This window comes from Panthera pardus, unplaced genomic scaffold (assembly GCF_024362965.1).
Source record: "Panthera pardus isolate Hobbes unplaced genomic scaffold, ASM2436296v1 HiC_scaffold_24, whole genome shotgun sequence".
Lineage (NCBI taxonomy): Eukaryota > Metazoa > Chordata > Mammalia > Carnivora > Felidae > Panthera > Panthera pardus.
Window position 1 is genome coordinate 45,619,264 of NW_026526810.1, and position 20,723 is coordinate 45,639,986.

Consider the following 20,723-nt stretch of genomic DNA (forward strand, 5'->3'; position numbering starts at 1 on the left):
AAATAAATATTTTTAAAAAATAGTGAACGAAATGTATTTTATTTACTAACCAGTGCTAGGGCACCTGAGTGGCTCAGTCAGCTGAGCATCTGACTCTTGATTTTGGCTCAGGTCATGATCTCACAGTTTGTTAAGACGGAGTCTTACATCTCTCTCTGCACTGAGTGCATGGAGTCTGCTTGGGATTCTCTCTCCCTCTCTTTCTCTGCACCCCCCCCCAACATAAATAAATAAACTTAAAAAAATAATCAGTGTTTACATGGTTAATATTCTTCCACTTATCTACTTTTGCATATTCACGCTGTTTCAGCAGTTGTAGTGTCCGTTGAAACATTAATTGAACATCCCTTTTGAATTTGCCTTCAAATGGCCTATTATGTTAAATTTGATGATTTTGATGGTGCCAAATCATCTCCTTTCACATTTGTTCAATCTGGAGAATAACTAGCAGCCCTACAATGACAAGAGGGTCATAAACACTATTTGTTATATTTTTATCTCCAAAAATTGCGAAGTGGTAAGTGATATGCTAAGCTGTATCCAGCTCAAAAGGTAAACTTCCCAAAGAACAGTAACCACCTAGGCCAAAACAAAATAGCTCACAGGGCCCTGAGGTGTCATAACCACTGAAGACTCTGACTGCCCACAAGGGAGGGTTCTCATAATAAGCATCGCCCACAGGCTCTCCATCCCACACATCTGTGTGAGCTGGTCCCATTCTCCAATCTATTCTTCCTCACCTCAAACACATGGGAAAAGATAGAGGGGGTCATCCAGATATGCCACTAGGGCTTATACTTGAGGAATGAGAATGGAAGGAGAGTGGGTTGATAGAGACTTTAGTTCATGTATAAACTTTTATATCACTTATTTTCAATAAATATCTACCAACTCCATTTAAAAAACATTTTCATGGACAGAACAACAGCACCCAGAAGAGTGATCTAACTAGCATTATGATAACCATGTTTCTGCCTAATGGGAGATCTCTTCTGCTTAAACTCAGAATGGAAGTTCCTCTTTTCACCAAACAAACCAAGTGCCAAGTTCCACCGTCAGCATCGTCACATCGTCAGCAGAACATGGTACACATTAAAGAGGTGGAGGAGCAAAATGTCAACGTCACAAATAAAGAAAAGGAAGCTACTGGAGATTAACAGATATCAAGCCACAAGCAGTTAGCAAAAAGCATATTTAAAGATGCAATCTCTTGTAAATACCAATAATGGAGGATGCACTAAAAAAGAACTTTGAGCAAGTAAAAGCAAATCATTTCTGATAGTAATTTCTACCATCCTTCTCTACATTCACTCCTTGCTGCTTTTACATGGTATTCATCGCAATTTAAAATTGTTGTAATAATTTGTCCATTTGCTTTTGGTTTGTCTCTCTCCCGCATACGAATGAATATAGGTCCACAGGAATTGGGCCCATATCTGTCAGTCACAGTCTCTGGCAAATAATAGATACTCAATTAATTTGTTGGATGAATGGATAGATGAATGAAAATAACAACAAAGATCTTTGTATATGGAAATAACAATCTCAGAACAATAAATTGTGAGACAAAAATAGAGTAGAAAACTCCTTAGAGATCAAAATACCTGCAGGACATAAGAAGAGAAACTTGGCAGATTATAGAGGTTTTCCACCAATTCCTTAGTAAAGAGGAAATTACAAATTAATACCTTAGCTTTACTGCCTTAATTAATACCTAAAACTCAACAAATTGTTGTATATATACATATGTCTAAGTTAAATGTAGTATAAACCACACAGATTTTTCAATTCATAATGTGAATTTGGTGTTTGGAAAGAGCATGGGTTTGGGGCTAGACCAATCTGGGTGTGAATTCCAGCCCCAACACTATGAAGGAGCATGTGTGGTCCTGATTTAAATAAACAGTGAGGAAATATTTATGAGAAAACTGGGGAGATTAGATCATCACTATTAGAAAGTGATGATGTTAGGGAGTTGCTCACTTGGACAGGTAGTGCTAACAGGACTGTGGTTACATTTTAAAAGGGCCCTTGTTTATGGAGCTATGCATTGTGGATGAAATAGTGTGATGGATGGGATTCACTTTAGAATAATTGGGGTGGAGCTGGCTAGGAGAATGGGTAAAACCAAATTAATGAATTGATGGCTGTTGAAGCTGGGTGTTGGCTGCACAGGACTTCATCATTCTATTCCCTCTGCTTACCTATAAATTTGAAAATTTTTCATAATCAGAAGTCAAAAAACAAACTGGTATTACCATAGGTTAGAATAATATACTAGTTACAGACATATAGATCAACAGAATAGGATAGAGATCCCAGAAATAAACCTACATTTATATGTCCAACTAATCCTATGGCAAAGGAGGCAAGAATATATAATGGGGAGAAAGACAGTCTTTTTAATAAATGGTGCTGGGAAAAATGGACAGCTACATGCAAAAGAATGAAAGTGAACTACTTTCTAACCCCACATACAAAAATAAACTCAAAATGGCCTAAAGACCTAAACCTGAGACCTGAAGCCATAAAAGTGTTAGAAGAGAACACAGGCAGTAATTTATCTGACATTAGCCATAGCAACATTTTTCTAGATACGTCTCCTAAAACAACATTAAAGTAAAAAGCTTCTGCACAGCAAAGGAAACCATCAACCAAACAAAAAGGCAACCTACTGACTGGCAGAAGATATTTGCAAATGATATATCTGACAAGAGGTTAATATCCAAAATACATAAATAATTCATACAACTCAACACCAAAAAAACAAACAATCCAATTAAAAAATGGGCTAAGGACCTGAATAGACATTTTTCCAAAGAAGATATACAGATGACCAACAGGCACATGATGATCACTAATCATCAGGGAAATGCAACTCAAAATGACAATGAGATATTACCTCATGCCTGTTAGAATAACTAAAATCAGGAAGACAAGAAATACCAATGTTAGCAAGGATGTGGAGAAAAAGGAATGCTCATCACTGTTGGTGGGAATATAAATTGGTACAGCCACTATGGAAAACATTATGGAGGTTTCTCAAAAAATTAAAAATAGAGGGGCGCCTGGGTGGCGCAGTCGGTTAAGCGTCCGACTTCAGCCAGGTCACGATCTCTCGGTCCGTGAGTTCGAGCCCCGCGTCAGGCTCTGGGCTGATGGCTCGGAGCCTGGAGCCTGTTTCCGATTCTGTGTCTCCCTCTCTCTCTGCCCCTCCCCCGTTCATGCTCTGTCTCTCTCTGTCCCAAAAATAAATAAAAAACGTTGAAAAAAAAATTTTTTTTTAAATAAAAAAAAATTAAAAAAAAATTAAAAATAGAAATACCATGGGGGCGCTTGGGTGTCTCAGTCGGTTAAGCATCCAACTATTGATTTTGGTTCACATCATGATCTCACGGTTCATGAGATCAAGCCCTGCACTGGCCTCTCAGCTGACAGTATGTAGCCTGCTTGGGATATTCTCTCTCTCTCTCTCTCTCTCTCTCTCTCTCTCTCTCTCTGCCCCTTCCCTGCTCTCTCTCTCTCTCTCTCAATCAAAATAAATAAATAAACTTAAAAAATTAGAAATACCATGTGGCTCAGTCAGTTGAGCGACTGATTCTTGATTTCAGCTCAAACCATGATCTCATGGTTTGTGGGGTCAAGCCCCATGTCAGGCTCTGGAGTATTAGTGTGGAGCCTGCTTGAGATTCTCTCTCTCCTCTGTCTGCCCCTCCCCCTGTTTGCATGCTCTCTCTCTCTCAAAATAAATAAATAAACATTAAAAAAATACTATGTGATCCAATAATTCAACTACTGAGTATTAACCCAGGGAAACCAAAAACACTTGAAAAGATACATGCATCTTTACATTTATTACAGGATTATTTACAATAGCCAAGACATGAAAGACATCAACAGGCGAATGGATAAGGAAAATGTACACACGCGCGCACGCGCGTGCGCGCAATGGAATATTACACAGCCATAAAAAAGGATGAGATCGTGCCATTTGAGACAAGATGGATGGACCCAGAAGGTATAACGCTAAGTGAAATAAGTCAGATTGAGAAAGACAAAGATCATGTGATTTCACTCATAAATGGAATCTAAAAATGAATACACAAACAAAAAGCAGAATCAGAACTATAAATACAGAGAACAAACTGATGGTTGCCAGAAGAGATAGTGGTACAGAGATGGGCAAAATGGGTGAAGGGCAGTGGGAGATACAGGCCTCCACCTATGGAATGAGTAAGTCACAGGAATAAAAAGCAGAGCATAAGGAATACAGTTAATGATACTGTAATAGTGATGTAATAAGATAGACGGTCGCTACACTTATGGTGAACATAATCTAATACACAAACTTGTCAAATCACTAAATTGCACACATGAAACTAATTTAATATTCTGTGTCAACTATATTTAAAAAAATAATAACACACTCTGGGTAAATTTCAAACCTCTGTGCTTCAGTTTCCTTATCTATATAATATTAGGATAGTAGTAATAACTATGTCATAGGCCGCTATGAGGTTTAAACAATGTAATACAGATATCAAACATAACGGTGGCTGGAACATACGGCTCAAAATATAACCAATTGTTGTGGCACCTGGGTGGCTCAGTTGGTTGAGTTGGACTCTGGATTTCAGTTCAGGTCATGATCCCAGGGTTGTGGGATCGAGCCCCATGTTGGGCTCTGTGCTGAGTGTGGAGCCTGCTTATGATTCTCTCCCTTTCTCTCTCTCTCTCTCTCTCTCTCTCTCTCTCTCTCTGCCTCTTTCCCCCCTCCCCTTCTACCCCTCTCCCCCACTGGTTTGTGTGTGCTCACTCTCTTCTGAGATAGAAAAAAAATTTTTTAAGATTAGCACTAATTGATACTAATACTATTAGTGAAGGAGAGAGCATAGATAAATCTGAACACATATGTACCAAATGCTAACAATCTAGGTGGAGGGATCATGGGTAATTTTAATATCCTTTCTTTTGTTTAATTATATTTTCTGATACTTTTAACAGTGAATATGGATTACTTGTATGATAAAAATTAAGCTAGAATGCTGCCTCAAATCCTTTTATGGATGAAATATAATTATCTGATGAAAGTTTAATGAACATGAAATTGAATTAGTCATTAATTGAAAGCTAGCAGGCATCAAGGGAAGAACAAGTCACAGAAAGGAGGTGGGCCAGGTCCAGGGAAGTAGACAGTCTGGAAGAGTCGGGGAGCCCCTCAGAGAGGAAAGAGGCCTCTGAAAGCTCTCGAGTGCAGCCTGCCCTGCACAGCCGGCCTTTCTGCTTCCTCTTTCTTTTGCTTCATTACAGAGGTTCAGTCCTTGCCTAGCCTTTTTATTCTCAATACATTTTCTCCTTAGAAGACAGTAGCCTCTCAAAATAGCCTCAGTTGTCACTCTCCCAAGGACAACCCCCACACCACATCTCCAGTCCCCACTGCTGCCCAAGCTGTCTCCCAGGGCAATTTCAACTTAGCATGCTTGTTTCCACCTTAGATCTCAATGTATGTAGAGTGGCATGAATCCTCTCCCATATCCATGATGATGCTAATGACTGCCTTTCCAGCTCCACAAGGCCTCCAGTCTCCAGAGTGAAACACTCCCTCTCCTTCTGCCCTCACAGTTGATTCCATTTGACAATATCAACATAGTAAGACGTTATGTACCAGTCACTGGGGTTAGAAAGACGAAAAAAGATATGTGAGCTCTGCTCTCAAGAATCAAGTGCTTCTGCCAGTATTCCTGCCTGGAGTGTCATTTGATCATTTTTTCCCTCAGTAAACTCCTATTCACCCTTCAATGCCGAGTCAGATGTTACTTCTTTTATGACACTTTTTCCAACTTCTTCCTCTGAGGCCTTAGTTTGGAACCTGTTGCCTTGTATTATGATTCATTTCTGTGGAAGAGGATGCTAATTGTCCCCCAGTACTTAGTATCTCCTTTTGTCTCAAAGCAATAGACTCTCTAAATCTTAGCATAAGAAATGACCTCCCAGAATAAAGATTACATTTCCCTGCCCCCGCTCCTTGCAGTTAGTTGTGGCAAATGACCAAATTTCAGTCAGTGAAATACAGTGAGGTAGACAACCTCCAGGGAGAAACTCTGAGGAGAAACTTCTTACCCACGTCTTCCATCCATCTGACTGGAGCAAAGATGTAGTGAAAGCCATACTGGTTCAGGCAGATGAGGTCAACAACTGAGGAGCAGAGCCACTGCTGGAAAACTAGAATGCCTACCTCCAGCCTATTAAATAAAAGAGAAACAAATGATTTTATTTAAGCCACTGTTATTCTATGTCTCTGCAACAGGGAGCTAAACCTATTTCTTAAATAATAGACCTGCCTGATCCACACCCCCTGCCAAGGTTGTATATAATTCCTGTAAGTATTGCATACATGTAACTGGAGTCTCCAAACAAGAGGGAGAAAAGCATGAAGCAGATAAGATATTTGAGACGTAATTGTTGAGATGTTTCCAAAATGGGTGAAAAACCTCAAGCTATAGGTTTAAGAAGGTATATCATCTCTAAATAAAGTAAATACAAAGAAGACCACACCTACATATATCATAATAAAACTTCTGAAAAACAAGACAAAGAGAATATCTCAAAAGCAGTCAGGAAAAAAAAAAGACACATTTATTTGCCCAATGCTTGGCACAGAGCAAGACCTTCAAAAATATTTGTTTAATAAATGAATTATGGCTTGGGTGGGTGTTTGATAGATTAAGATCATCTTGTTGCCCAACATGCTCTAGTGGAAACAGCACTGGAATGGGTATCAGGAGACCTGATTTCTAATTCCAGCTCTGCCTTAATTATCAGGATGAAACTAGACAACCACTTCCCCTCCAGACCTCTGCTTCCTTGCTATAAAGTGAGGGAGCCAGATTTCTGTTCCTGAGAAAGGCGGAGTAACTTGTGACCAGCCCTCCCACTGAGAACATCTCAAAAAGCTAGATGAGATACAAAAGGCAAGGAAGGAAGGAAGGAAGGAAAAGAAAGAAAGGAAGAAAGAAACAAAGAAAGAAACAAAGAAAGAATGAGAGGAAGGAAGGAAGGAAGGAAGGAAGAAGGGAGGGAGGGAGGGAGGGAGGGAGGGAGGGAGGGAGGGAGAAAGTAAAAGGTGTTGGAGAGAGACCTTGGCAGGCAGGACTTGAGGAAACAGAATCTCAGAGAGAAGAAAACCAAGTGAAGTGATTGAGTTGAATGCTCTGCCAGCACTTTGTCCCATAACGTTCTTGCTGATTCATAGTTTAAGGCAAGTAGATACGAAGCCAAGCAGAAAGAGGAACCTAAGAGTTTAGTGAGCTAACCTTGGCTCTCAGCAGCTGCACAAGGTTGAGGAGACAAAAATTGGAGCATGTCTAAAACAGTTCCCTTGCCCTGGAAGCTATAAAAGTTCTAATTTGAAGTAAAATCTAATAAGTCATAGATGTGCGTTATAACCTGAGGTAACCACTAAGAGAATGCATAATAACAAGCTAATAGAAGAGGAAATGGAATGATAAAAAAAAAAGTATTTGATTTATCCATAATCTATGGAGACAGAATGCACACTTGTCTTAACTAGGGAAGAGGGGAGGGGAAAATGGGCAGTGACTGCTTAGGGGGCATGGGGTTTCCTCTGGAGGTGATGAGAATGTTTTGGAACTAGAGATAGAGGAATGGTGGTTGCACAACATTGTGAATGTACTAAGTTAACTTTAAAGTGGTTAATTTTATGTTACATTAATTTCACTTCAATAAAAATTTTAAAATACAAAAATGTTCAAAATAGTTGATTTAACTGACAGAAGGCAGGAAAAAAAAGAAAAAGGACTACAGAACAGATGGGACAAAAGAAAATAAGAAAAGTAAGACGGTAAAATTAAACCCACTGAATCAATAATTATATGAAATGTAAATGGCCTAATAGGTCAATCAAAAGACAGAAATTATCAGAAACCCAACAATATACTGCTTTTAAAAGACACACCTTAAATATCAGGGTACAAGTAGGTCAAATGAAGGAAGGAAAAAAAGATATGCCATATAAGCCTAAACCTAAGGAAAACAGGGGAGCTGAACTAATACCAAAGTAAACTTTGAGGCAAGAAGCATTACTAGAGATAAAGAGGAACAACTAATATGATAAAAATTCAGTCCACCAGGCCATAGCAATTCTAAATTCAATTGCATTTCATAGCACGACTTCAAAAATATGAAGCAAAACTTGGCAGAATTTAAAAATATGTATGCACTCTAGAGTCATGATGGAAGGTTTAATATGCCTCTCAGTAACTGATAGAACAAACAGGAAAAATCACAAAAATATCCCAGATTTGAACACTATAATATGTAACTTGATCTAATTAGCTTACAATGAATGTTGCACCCAACAACAGTAAGACACACATTTCTCTAAGTTTACCAAAGTTTTACATGTACCAAAATTGATCGTCCATGGGGCCATAAAGCAAGTCTTGACACAATCCAAAGAAGTGAAACCATACAGAGTATGTTCTCTGACCACAGTAGAATTAAGCTAAAATCAATAACAAAAAGATAACAAGAAAATCCCCAGCTGCTTGAAAATTAAGTGACATGCTTCTAAAATGAGGAGGCTAGAACAGATGCTCTCAGGGGTCCCTTCAAGGTCTAAGGGTCTCTAAGTCTGAGCACCTCATTTGCCAAGTTTCCGCTTCATACTGAGCAGGGCAGGCCATATGGCAATTTTCCTCATGTCTTTAGGGGCTAACGGGATTGTCAGCCTTTGTTCATTCTTTTGAAGAGACAGGGAGAGAAATTCCCTGGGCAGAGTGGGACAAGCTCCTACTTGCTCTTCTTCCTCCCTCTGTCTCCCAGGGTTCTGTAGGAAACATTCCAGCAACCAATAACCATTTTTCCCAATGTGGGCACTATGTCACATCACCAGAGAAACTTCCACAGACCTTCCAGATTCCTGTGAGGAGCCCAGTGACAGCAGCTGCCCCATTTCTGAGGCTGCTCACAGGAGGGACAGTGTATTTCGACTATGTATAGACTCCTAGGACAGAACCCAAAGGGACCAAGAGACCAACAGCTTAGGGACATCTTTATTTTCTGAACTCTCAGAGCCAGGCCACTTGTGCCCACTTTGTATGGGCTCCTGAAGGTGGCTGGAAGCAAGTCAAATAAAATTGGCATGCCCTGATTGGAGGAGTCAGTAGGGCTGGTGTAGAACAGCTCCCAAACTGACAAGAGCTCTATTCAGTCACCTGTCCAGCCTTGCCATGTGCTTATTTACTGGGAAAGATTGAACACTCCTTTATACTAGGGTAAACATGACTGATAAGATCTAACAGGAATCTATACTTCATTCATTCAACATACATCTATTAAGCTCCTACTACCTGCCAGGTACTCTGCTAGACACTAGAGCTACAAAAAGAAAAAGAAAAGAAAAAAAGAAACACAAGAAAAATCATATGAATTTGTAACTAAGAGAATTAAGCTTTAAAGTGTTAGAGAAAGTCTTTTCAAGGGTATACACTGGGACTATTCCAATAGTCTAGCATCTTTCTGAAATCAGAATCTGGGCTATGACCAATCCTGGAGTTTAGGGGAAGATCAGGTCTTACAGCTCCACAGTAAAAATCAAAGAGTGGCCTTCCCCCAGCACTGCTCCTAGCACTAGGGCCTCTGAATCCTAAATTACAAGACGCAGACATTTCTGGAGGCCCCTCAAAGAAGACATATGGATATGGGCCATGTGCACTTAGTAACAATAGGCCAAGTCACTAAGACCCACGGATTCATATTATTGGCACTGTAACAGAGTCTCCTGGTGCCACGGGCTGTGCTGAGGCCTGATGATGGCTCACATGTCATTCTTAGGCAGCACTGTACTTACATTTTCACAGATGGACAAAATGAGCAATGTGTTCCTGTGGGAGAATGAGGAGGAGACTGGTGCTTGGAGTGATGGCTATAGGGACTGGCATGGGGAGAGGGCACAATGGAGTCCAGATGGCTAGGTAGGCAGCAAGGGGCTGCCTCCCATACCTCTGCCCCCCAGCTCCTGATCCACCTGTGGCTCTGCACTCAGAGACTGGAGTCTGCACAGATTATCATCAGGCTGACCTCCTTAGCTCTGGAGCCAGGCCACCCTCAGGACCACAAAGCTGATCTGCAGCCTGGATGCTCAGATGAGGTGACTGGCAGCCAAATGGGAGCCAGTTCCATGGTTCATTGCAGAATCAAAGTAGAAGAGGTCATTTGGCCAATCCCCCATGGCTGGGTGAGGAGACAGGGGCAGAGGTCTCCTGACTCCCCAGACCTGGAAAAAGTCCTTCCTCTACTCCTTTCCTGTCTGCCATCTAGCAGGTTCCCGTGGAGCTGTGAGAAATACATGCACGGACACACACATGCAAACTGAAGCAAGTAGGCCCACGCACGTGTACCTACACACACAAATGCAGAGTTGAGCCCTGACCCATGGCTGGTGGTCTGGGCGCTGCCCACGTGATAGTGCTCACTTCCTGTTTGGCTTCCCTGAGGCCTGGATGGAGAGCACATGGATGGCCTTGAGGATCCAGGGTAGGACCACAAAAATCCCGTCCTGCAGGGTGGGGCAGAGAGTCCCCCAGAGACCAGCAGCCAATCCACACAGGCAGGAAGAAATGACCAGCTCCTTCTCAGTTCCCTCCAGTCCCTGTGTAGTCCCTCAATATTACTTCCCACCCTGACAAGATGCGCCAAACCTGGCTTCTTGGTGCCAAACCCCACTCCCTACATAAAGGGGAAATGACAACATTCTGAAATGGAAAAAAGATGGATGCCCTCCTCTAAGAAAAGAAATCCTTTTGGGACAGCCAAGGGGGAGGGAAATTAACATTTACTACATGCTCACCATGCATTTCAACTATGGTTTTGTCCATCGTTTCAGTTCTACAGAAAGGGAAACTGAGGCCTCAAATGCTAATTATGCAACTTGCCCAAAGTCATAGCACTACTGAGGGGTGGGGGTCTCTTTATGAGCAGAACACAAAGGCCTAGAGGCCAAGGTGGTGATGCAGCAAAGAAAGAGTATGTGGAAAGGGCAGAGCTGGGTAGAAAAGCAAGTCACTAGGCATTTGAGTTTATTTTTTAAATCTTGAATTCCTAAAAGAAAGGAATATGCATATGGGATATGTGACATTTCTGATAAGTTATCAAAAAATAATAGATTTCCCTCCTTCCCCCAGGGAAACCATCCCCAATCTAAGTCTAAATACTGGAGCCCATGATGGAACTGGCATACAACCTTGGACAAGCCACTTAATCCTTTGGAAAGAGGCATACTGGAGACAACCCAGAAATGAGCCAGCAGAAGAAGGAAATTGGAGGCTGCTGCACGAATGACTAATTCTGGGAATGTGGATGCATGGATGCAGAAGAGCAGAGGGAAACCAGCAGATGCCTGGAAAGGGGGGTGAGGGCTGATGGCCACACCTGTCTACCTGGGAGGCCTGGGATCAGGGGAGGGTGCTCATTATAATCTCTATGTTGCTAAATCCTCATCTGATCCATTACTGCCCCTGGCAGGGCCTGGGGCCTAGGAGGTATTCAGTGATGAGTTAGGAAAAGAGCAAAAAGGAGATGGAATCCTGTGCTCAATTGGAGAAGGTAGGGTTCTAAGAGGTTCCTAAAAGGCTAATGTCTTTGGCACAAAGTACATGTTCAATATCTATTTACAGAATGAATTAATAAATCAGGATATCTAGTTTCTGACCCAACTCTGCTTCTCCATGAATCTAAACTAATCAATTTAGCTTCTCTGGGTCTCTACAGTAGAGACTGGACCAGACAACCTCCAGCTCAAGTGCTCTACGGCCCCACGGTGTACCTTCTCATGAAGGAGAGTGGGGTTGACACAATAGGACATGGAGTCTGGACACCAGCCCAGAGGCCAAGAATCTTCTCTAAAGCATTACAGGAAACAATGCAAAAAAATTATCTAATATTTCTCATCCCCCCCCCCCCCCCACACACACACATGCACCCCACTCCTTCTCATCTCCGAGATCACCCTTACCAGCCTGGTAAAGGTTTCAGCATGGCGTGCCAACTCAGGAATGCCTAATCCCAAGCCCCCAACAATCCCTCAAAGACTCCCATCTATGCGGCCCTGTGTTACATCGAATATGAGATCCATTTCCCAGCTTTTCCTCAGGCATCCTATCCTTTATCCGTGCCCACCACTCATCAAGCCTTCCACAGTGCCAGAGGGGCATGGGCGCAGGCTCCAGCCTCATACTCCCTCCCCAACACTTATGGCTGGTTGACTTTGGGCAGCCATTTACCCATTCTGACTCAGTTCCTCATCTGTGAAATTGGGTAATAATGCCTACCCACAGGCTTTTTGCAAAAAGTAAATGAGAGAGTGAACATAAAGTGCCCTGCATGCTGCAATGGGGGTATTGCAGTAGGAGAGATTGGGCTCAACTCCCAAAACAACAAGGACAAATCAGGATTTACAGCCACTGACCAGAGTAAGGAGTCAGTGGATGGAAAACTACTAAGAGGAGACATCACAGGTAGGAGATTTTTGCTAAACCGACTTAACAGGATTCTTGCTGAAGGCAGGTCAGGGTGATCAGATACCAAGGGTGTGTGGAATGAAGAATTTGATCATACATCAAGGGTGATCACATATCACAGATGGGGGATTTCTTCAAACTGACTTAGCAGGATTTAGGATTCAAAAACTGGGCTTAGCAAGTACAGACACAGAAGCCCACAGTCAAGGCTTAACCAAAAACAGGGGTCAAAGAAGCCTAACTACCGTTTGGTCAAGGGGAGGATCTTGGTCACCTGCCGTGATGGTCCAGCTAACAGTTATCAAGTGAGACACTAAGACTTAGTGTTCTGAATCTTCAAAATAATCTTGGAAGGCAGGGACGAGAATCATCATCCCTGTTTCACTGATAAGGAAATGAAGGCACCAACAGGTTAAGTATCTTGCCCAAAGTCAGACTGCTAGTCAATGACAGAACTGGGATTGGAACCCAGAAAATCTGGCTCCAAAGCCCATAGCCAGCTGACACGACTTCTCATCTCATCCATTCTTTGATAGATTTCATGCTTAATTATTCTCTCTACCACCAGTCTGGGGCACAGAGACCCAAAGAGATAGGGCTCTCATACCATCCTGTTTTTTAATGGACCATCCCTTCACATCCTTAATAGGTACTTTGGGGCCTAGAAAGATAAGCCATTGCTTAATGATTGCTCCATAATGTGATTTGACCAACAAAAACATTGGTACACAAAAGAAGAAACCAGAGCAGATTTCTGCATTAGTTTCTATTTTTGTTGGGTTCTGCTTTTGTCTGATAATAAGGGGGATGAGACTGAGCCTGAGCACTCATCTGCAGCAAGAATTTTTTATTACCAGAGACTGGAAAACAAAATGAGTTTTAATTTCTTCCAATTTTATTTCAACTTTGCCAGTGGACATCTGTGCTCATGGACTTGGAAGCCATAATACACAGCTAACACTTTCCAATAATTTTCTTTTGATAATTTCTCTGACAGTGTTGAAAAAAAAAAGGCCCAAACATGGATTAAACATCACATGACAATACTTTCCCAATTCTATGTGGCAAACTGATACTTTCCTTTTTCTACCAAGATAAGGGGAAGGGAGGGGGAATTATTTAATAGGAAAAACAGCAGGCTAGGCATGAGGGAACTTGGGTTCTCATTCTGGCTACCTGCTTTCTAGCTGTGTGACCTGGGGTAGGTGACTCACCTCTCTGAGTGTCTGTTTCCAAAATGGGAAATGAGATTTTTAGACTACCCTGACCCCAAAGACTCTCCCAGCTCTGAAATGTCCTGAGTGATACAATATGGTGCCAAGAGACCTTCACAGTGTCAGCATTGTGGTTTTGGGCCTAGTTTGAGTTTACCTGGCTGACTGGCTAACATAGAGGGGGTAATCCACAATTAGCTGTGCACATTTATGAGCATAAAAAAGGCAACATTCATGTCAGGGATCTCACATGACAGACAACATAAGTGAGGGCACCTGGCTGCGCAAGTAGATGATAGGGAGTGGTGTGGACAGTGGTGAACAGTGTCTCTGAAGGTATAAGCTATGAAAATGCAGGCCTAGGGTGACCACAGTTTTATTTTTCAATAGAAGATGGAAGTCTAGATTTTTATGAGATTTCTCAATTTTTAAAACACTACTGGGACCCAGTTAGCAAATCCCAGGTTACATGTGCTAGATCTCCATGCCCTTCTCTTTGCTCCCAGAGTGCTCTGGACTTCCTCTTTCGAGCAGACCATCCATCCTATGTATTCATCTGTCTCCTTGCTGAGCTCAGACCATTTTGAGAGTCATGAGTTCTATGTCAGTCTTGAGTAATAGTAAATATTTACAGTCAATAGTAAATGGAATAAAGTGTTCTTATTATATACAACTGAAGCCTCACAAATTACCACAGATTGTATGGCTTAAACATTACAATCTTTTTTTTTTCCTCTCAATTCTGGAGGCTGGAAGGTCCAAGATCAAGGTTCTATCAGGGTTTAGTTTTGGGGGAGGCCTCTCTTCATGGCTTTCAGACAGCCACCCTCTTGCTATGTCCTCACATGGCCCTTCCTCAGTGCAAGAGCTAAGAGAAGAAGCGAGCTCTTCAGAGTCCCTTCTTATAGGGACATTAACCCTACTGGATCAGGGCCCTACCCTTATGACCACATTGAACCCTACTTCCTTAGAGTCCCCATCTCCAAATATACACTGAAGGTTAGGGCTTCCATGTATGAACTGGGGTGAAGGATACAAACATTCAGTCTGTAACACTCACCTAATTCCAATCCACAAGAATTTATTGAAGGGCTGGGGAGGGAAAAGACAAGAAACTGAGGCCAGAGGGCAATGGTGCCAGGAGATGCAGAGGCCCTCTGCCAAGCTTGTCTGTGCCTCTGCCCCTTCCTAGTGGCCAGCACTTCCTTGCACCAAGGCTGCTACTGAAAACAACCCTCACTCCTCACCTTGCTGATGCTCCTCACTCTTCTGCTCTTACCCACTTAGCTGAACGATGGGCTCTCCCAGGACCACGACCCTCGGCTTTCTGACAGGCCAATGCACATGGAGAACTGGCTAGGCCACCGCCAGCATACACATGCATCATCTGCCTTCCTTACCACAAACCTGCCAGGGAGACAGCATTATCTTTACTTTTCTAATGAGAAAACTTGGGTCCAGGCAGGTGGAGTAATAGGCCAAGGTCTCATGGCTTGTAAATGGCAGGGCCCAGATCTAAACCCAGTCTGCTTGGCAACAATGCCCCTGCTCCACCCCTTGAGCCTGACTGCTTTCTTGCCACTCACCCTATCCACCAGGTGTCCTGTCCCCAACCTAGAACTTTCAGATGGTAAGAGTCAGCACCTGAACTCCAAACTTGGCTCCTCACCTTCTCCAGATTCTGCCCCTTCCAAAGGAAGACACCTCATGCCCCAGCTGATCATCATTTCCCCTCAGAGCCAGCTGCACGTAGGTAGTGATCCATGGCATGGTGACTAGCTTCTGGGGTCCCAGCAAGACCGCCTCCCACAGAAGTGGTTTCTTAACACCCTGCTTTCTGATGCTGCAACTTCCATTTTTTTAGCTTCCTAAGTCAATCCCTGATAATGAAGCTTGGCTAATCATCAGAATCATTCAGGAAGTCTTTTTTTTTAATTTGTTGAAAGAGCTCATTGGTTTCCCTCCTGTTTATAAAAGTAACAAATATTTATTATCAAATTTTGAATAATATATAAAGATATAAGGAAGAGACTAAAACTCACCTGAAATGCCACCCTGCAATAACCATCACAGATACATCTATGACCATAAATTCATGCATTTTGTTAGGAATGCATGTTATAGATACATGTAACTTTTATGTGGTCTTATCACCCATGCTGTTTTTTTATTGCTACCTCTTTAAATGTAGTACCCGGGGCAGGGGGTGGCAGGGGGATTACCGTTTTATTCTACCTCTGACCCCTTTTGCCCACAGTCCTTGGTCCAAGTCACCAATGTTAACAACCTTTCTCTATGTTCATCAATCATAAGTAGATATGCAGACAGGCATAGGATGATGATGATGATGATGATGATGGTGACAATAATGAGAAGTTTAAAAGTGAGATGTGGATTATCCTTGATTTAGCCTTTTATTTTTATTTTTAATATATTTTTAAATGTTATTTATTTTTGAGAGAGAAAGAGAGAGCAGGCAAGTACGCATAAGTTAGGGGAGGGGCAGAGAGAGAGGGGGGGAGAAAGAGAATCCCAAGCAGGTTCCTTGCTGACAACAGTGAGCCTAATACAGAGCTCAAATTCATGAACCATGAGATCATGACCTGATCTGAAGTGGGACACTTAACCAATTGAGCCACCCAGGTGCCCCTGATTTATCCTTTTATAAAAAGGAATCATATACATTTCTCTGAGTCTTGATTCTCATTTAATAATACCTCATAGGAATACCTCTTAGTCATCTTTTCTAAAACTACAAAACACTCCATTATGTTGATAATTATAATCCATTAAACCAGTCCCCCATTGATGGGAACTTTATGTCTTATTTTTGTCACTATGAATACCAATGCAGTAAACATCCCAAGACATATCTATCCATACTCTCTTCTATTCTATGAAAGAGAGACTCTGGAATGGCACTGTTAGGTTGAAATGATGTGTGTTTTTTATTTTCTTCACTCATTCCAAAATGTTGTAGCAATCTGCATTTCTACCAAGAGTGTGGAACTATATTCTCTACTGCTTCCCACTGGTAGTGTTATCAGGCTTTAACTTCTCATAATCCAGTAGGTAGAAACTGATATCCCATTGTTATCTGTTTGTGCATTTCCCTGCCTACCAGAGAGCTTGAACATCTTTTACTGCTCACTGGTCATTTGGGTTTGCACTTCTATGAACAGTCTGTCCTTATCCTCTGCCTATTTTTCATTGGATTGTTTGCCTTTTTGTTATCAATTTATAAGATATGAATCCACTGGGATAGAAGCTAACAGTTTGCCTAACCTCTTTCTCCATCCTCCCAGTAGCAGCCAGACTACATGCACCAGCCTCCCTCCTGCTTAGACATATCTACAGACTGAAGTGTAGCTGGTCAAGTGTGGGGAGAAGCACTGTGTTCTACTCCCACAAAACTGCCCCCTGGTGAGCCTCCCTGTCTTTCCCCCAACAGCTTTTGAAGCCATGTGTTAAAGACAGAGGCACACAAAATGGAGGGAGCCCGGGTTCCTGAATCTCTGCCTAGAAAAGAGATGCTGGCCAAACAAGACCACCCATTGTGGACCACTTATGAGTGAGAACCTCATAGCTACTGTGTTAAGCCATAAAGAATGACGGGTTTATATGTACAGCAGTTAGTGGTGCCCTAACTAATACACCCACCACCTGCCATGTGTGTTATAACTCTTTTCCCCAAACTATCATTTGTGTATCCACTTTGCTTGTAGTAAAATGTAAATTTTAAGATGCCTATATTTTCTTGTACTGTTGCATTTTATAGCTTCTATATTTTCTGTCTAAAATGGTCTCTTGGAAGCTTTTCAGAAGTACTGATTCTAAAATCCATCCTAGAAATTTCTGCTATAAGCAAAGTGGAGTGGAGCCAGGAAATCTAGATATTTTTAAAGCTCCCTGGAGGATTCTGCTCCTTTCCCAGGATTGAGAGTGTTGCTTAGGCCAGTAAGGTGGCAGCCCCTTCCACAGTGGAAGTAACTCTGGGGGTAACGACCAGCCCTATCACCCACTGATGCCTCTGAGAATCAGCTTACCTGTCATCTAAAAGTAGATTCCTAGAAGCATTTGGAGAGAGCCTAACCTGAAGCTAGGTATTAGCCCATCATTGTGGGGAGGTCCTAAGTTCAAATCTTGACTCTTCCATTTGTTAGTATGTGCCCTTGGGCAAGAAACTTAACTTCTCTGGGCCTCCTTTCTCCTTCCCTACAAAATGAGGGTTCCTACGTTGTGACTTTAACTTTAAGGGTCAAGGCAAAGATACATATAAAATACTTAATCCTAAAATTGGTACATGGGAGAAGCCCCCCAAAATTGTTACTGTTAACTCTATATTAGAGAGACACTAAATACCTTGCCTATATATACACATTATAATACACACACACACACACACACACACACACACACAGAACGGTTTAGCTTTACAAGCATAGAACGATTCCAGAAATTCTCTGAATCTCTCAAAGTTTGCTTAATTCTATGTGTGTTGTATTGGAATATTTGTGCATGTGTGTGTGAGTTTGTGAGGTGTGGTATGTTTATGTATTTGTGTGTGTGTGTTAACGCATGTGTGTGAAAAGCATTACATTTAAGTGTAAGGACTACAAACTCTTCAAAAAAATGTAGATGCTGTGACAACAATGCATGAATAACTGTTTAGGGTGGTTTCTGACTAAATCAACAGAAACTGATGATATATAGATATATATAACTCAAATCTATTGGGGGGTGACCCTGTGCCAGACCATGTGGTAATAAGGGTGTTATTTGCTCTCTATTCACCCATGAATAAGCCCATGAAATTGTATGTTACTATTCCCACTTACAAGATGAGGAAACTGGAGCTTATAGAGGCTTAAGTAGTCACACGGCTATGAAAGGATAGAGTCAGAGTGTGCCCCCAAATGCAAGGTTTCTTTTGGGGATGATGAAATTTTTCTAAAATTAGATCGTGGTGATGCGTGCACAACTCTGAATATATTGCTGTTATACACTTCAAAATGGTGAATTTTATGATATGTAAATTATATCTCAGTAGAGCTATTAAAAAAAAAAAGTGCACCCAGGTCTGCCTGACTCCAAAACTAGATTTGTGTAAAATGTTTTCTGGTTTAAAAAAACCTGTTTTTAATGTGCATCACTTTGTTGATGTCCAAACTGCCCCTTCTTCTCCCAACACCACAAAGTAGCTGTTGAACCCCACAGGCCTGCGGGAGGGAAAGGATAAATAAACAAAGCCAAAACTCTTGTGTGGCCTCTCAGGCCAGATGATCAGCAAAACCACAGAGAGGCCAGGGGTGGGTGTCGAAGTCAGGAATCAGAGTGGGGTGTGTGGGAGAGCGGGCAGCCAGGGCAGATGGTGCCCTTCCACACTCACCAAAATGTCACAAATCCTCTATAGTCCATTTACAATGTGGGCTGGCTAGGCTTAGCTTAAAACTCAAATCTGGGGAGGTGGGGCCTGGGTGGCTCAGTCAGTTAAGTGTCCAACTTCAGCTCAGGTCATGATCTCACAGTTTGTGGGTTTGAGCCCCACATTGGGCTCTGTGCGGACAGCTCAGAGCGTGGAGCCTGCTTCAGATTCTGTGTCTCCCTCTCTCTCCCTGACCCTCCCCCGATTGTGTTCTCTCTTTCAAAAATAAATAAACATTAAAAAAATTTTTTTAATTAAAAAAAACAACCTCAAATTGGATCTTGTGGATCCCACCAAAAACCCTCCACAGCTCCACAGCTTTGCATTTAGAGTTAAACATGAAGCCTTTATCACAAAACCCAAATCCCTTAAGACCCAAGGCCACATGACCCCCTGCTCTCTAGCCACTCCAAGACTGCACAGTCAGTCCCCCAACTGCAAGTGGGTACTCAAGTCCTCATGCTTCTGCCCCCTTACACTGTTCCTCATCTTGCTCCTGTGAAGGATCCTACTCAGCTTCAGATTCCATTTTAACATTTTCTGTGTTGTCCTCCTCTGCCCTCTCTCTCGCCCAGGGCCCCCACCTCCTAGCTCTCCACTTACACTTCCTTCAGGTCCTTATTTTTGCATTTTTCACATGACATTGTCACCATTTGTGTCTTGCCATCTTCCCCCTCTCTCTGCAGCCCTATCACTACAGATCCACAAAGCCAGCTGCCCACTTCACCTCTCCACTTAGAAGAGGCACAGGGACTGTTTTGGGCTGAATTGTGTCCTCCAAAAAGACATGTTGAAGTGCTGACCAACCCCAGGTCTCTGTGAGTATGATCTTACCTAGAATAGGGCCTCTACAGATGTAATTAGTTAAGATGAGGTCATACTTGGAAAGGGAGAAGATATTTGCAAATGACATATCAGATAAAAGGTTAGTATCCAAAATCTATAAAGAACTTATCAAACTCTACACCCAAAAAACAAACAATCCAGTGAAGAAATGGGCAAAAGACATAATTGAATAGACACTTCTCCAAAGAAGCCATCCAGATGGCTAACCAACACATGAAAAAATGGTGAACATCACTCATCTTCAGGGAAATACAAATCAAAACCACAATGAGATACCACCTCACACCTGTCAGAATGGCTAACATTAACAACTCAGGCAACAACAGATGTTGGTGAGGATGTGGAGAAAAAGGATCTCTTTTGCATTGTCGGTGGGAATGCAAGCTGGTGCAGCCACTCTGGAAAACAGCATGGAGGTTCCTCTAAAAATTAAAAATAGAATTACCCTATGACCCAGCAATTGCACTACTAGGCATTTACCCAAGGGATACAGGTGTGCTGTTTCGAAGGGACACATGCACCCCCATGTTTATAGCAGCACTATCAACAATAGCCAAAGTATGGAAAGATCCCAAATGTCCATTGATGAATGAATGAAGAAGATGTGGTATATATATACAATGGAGTATTACTCAGCAATCAAAAAGAATGAAATCTTGCCATTTGCAACTACATGGGTGGAACCGGAGGGTATTATGC

At 42.1% G+C, this 20,723-nt stretch overlaps 1 long non-coding RNA gene across 1 annotated transcript in view; it reads right to left on the bottom strand.

Annotated features, from left to right (window-relative positions):
• Positions 1–20,723, bottom strand: part of LOC109262993 (uncharacterized) — a 116,240-nt gene that overhangs the window by 80,765 nt on the left and 14,752 nt on the right. Inside the window, exon 2 of the long non-coding RNA XR_002078041.2 lies at positions 6,121–6,242. This is a non-coding gene — a long non-coding RNA (uncharacterized LOC109262993). The remainder of the gene's footprint in view (positions 1–6,120; positions 6,243–20,723) is intronic.